The sequence below is a fragment of the Nomascus leucogenys genome, unplaced genomic scaffold (assembly GCF_006542625.1).
Source record: "Nomascus leucogenys isolate Asia unplaced genomic scaffold, Asia_NLE_v1 001435F_37107_qpd_obj, whole genome shotgun sequence".
Taxonomy (NCBI): Eukaryota; Metazoa; Chordata; class Mammalia; order Primates; family Hylobatidae; genus Nomascus; species Nomascus leucogenys.
In genome coordinates this window covers 10,371-12,444 of record NW_022096506.1, presented here as the reverse complement: position 1 = coordinate 12,444, position 2,074 = coordinate 10,371, and positions in this window count along the sequence as shown.

Below are 2,074 nucleotides of genomic sequence, written 5' to 3'. Positions count from 1 at the left end.
TCCAGCTTTGTTCCGTTGCTGGTGAGGAACTGCGTTCCTTTGGAGGAGGAGAGGTGCTCTGCTTTTTAGAGTTTCCAGTTTTTCTGCTCTGTTTTTTCCCCATCTTTGTGGTTTTATCTACTTTTGTCTTTGATGATGGTGATGTACAGATGGGTTTTTGGTGTGGATGTCCTTTCTGTTTGTTAGTTTTCCTTCTACCAGACAGGACCCTCAGCTGCAGGTCTGTTGGAGTTTACTAGAGGTCCACTCCAGACCCTGTTTGGCTGGGTGTCAGCAGCGGTGGCTGCAGAACAGCGGATTTTCGTGAGACCACAAATTCAGCTGTCTGATAGTTCCTCTGGAAGTTTTGTCTCAGAGGAGTACCCGGCCGAGTGAGGTGTCAGTCTGTCCCTACTGGGGGGTGCCTCCCAGTTAGGCTGCTCAGGGGTGAGGGACCCACTTTAGGAGGCAGTCTGTCCGTTCTCAGATCTCCAGCTGCGTGCTGGGAGAACCACTACTCTCTTCAAAGCTGTCAGTCAGACAGGGACATTTAAGTCTGGAAGTTCCTGCTGACTTTTTGTTTGTCTGTGCCCTGCCCCCAGAGGTGGAGCCTACAGAGGCAGGCAGGCCTCCTTGAGCTGTGGTGGGCTCCACCCAGTTCGAGCTTCCTGGCTGCTTTGTTTACCTAAGCAAGCCTGGGCAATGGCGGGCGCCCCTCCCCCAGCCTCGCTGCGCCTTGCAGCTTGATCTCAGACTGCTGTGCTAGCAATCAGCGAGACTCCGTGGGCATAGGACCCTCCGAGCCAGGTGCGGGACACAATCTCCTAGTGTGCCGTTTTCCAGGCCCGTTGGAAAAGCGCAGTATTAGGGTGGGACTGACCCGATTATCCAGGTGCCGTCTGTTCCCCTTTCTTTGACTAGGAAAGGGAACTCCCTGACCCCTTGCGCTTCCCGAGTGAGGCAATGCCTCGCCCTGCTTCGGCTCGCGCACAGTGCGCTTCACCGACTGTCCTGCACCCACTGTTGGCACTCCCTAGTGAGATGAAACCGGTACCTCAAGCAGAAATGCAGAAATCACCCGTCTTCTGTGTCACTCGGGCTGGGAGCTGGAGACCGGAGCTGTTCCTATTCGGCCATCTTGGCTCCACCACATTAACACTTCTTTAGGAAAATGTTTGAATACTCACACTAAGTGGAGTACATAAAGACTGTAAATATCTTCCTGTCAGTTTAGGTCAGATTTACCACCAAATGCGTTTACCACAAACTTAGGAAAACCTTGCAGTTTTCAGAGCATTTTGGATCTGGAATTTCACATAAGGGACTGTAGTGGGGTTTACGTTGTGTTTTCCAGGCTAGCCACACATTGGGGGTTTATGTAAAAGACCTGAAGGTCAATCTGAGAATATTGAAGCCAAGGGCAATTGGGTTCCAATCCTGTTTTGAAACATAGTAGTTGTGAGACTTTAGGCAAGACAGTTTGGAGGCAGGGTTATAATGTGGTTTCCTAGGAGCCTTGGCTGAAGGGATGGTAGGGAAATCACAGCCTTCATTTATCGGTGGATGGATGGGCAGCAAGCTTCTAACGACAATAAACATAAGCAAACAATGCCCACAACCTCAAAAAAGTGAACTCAACAATTTGACTTCCTCTTCTACTTTATTTAGAGTTCTGCCTTCACTTGCCTTCTTCTGATGCCTCTCATCATGATGTTAACTGTCATGCTAACATATTTTCTTTACAAATGCATTCTTAATACAGAATGTGACCAGGGAGTGAAGCTCTGTGATATGGTTTGAATCTATGTCCCTGCCCAAATCTCATGTCGAAATGTAATCCCCAAAATTGGAGGTGGGGCCTGGTGGGAGGTGATTGAATCATGCGGACAGACCCTTCATAAATGGTTTAGCACCATCTCCTTGGTGTTGTTCTTGTGATAGAGTTCTCAGAGACCTGGTTGTTTAAACGTGTGTTACTCCTCCATCCTGACCCCGCCACTGCTCCCACCTTGTTAGACGCCTTACTGTCCTTTTGCCTTCTCCTATGATTGGAAGCTTCCTGAGGCTTCCCCAGAAGCAGAAGCCACTATGCTTC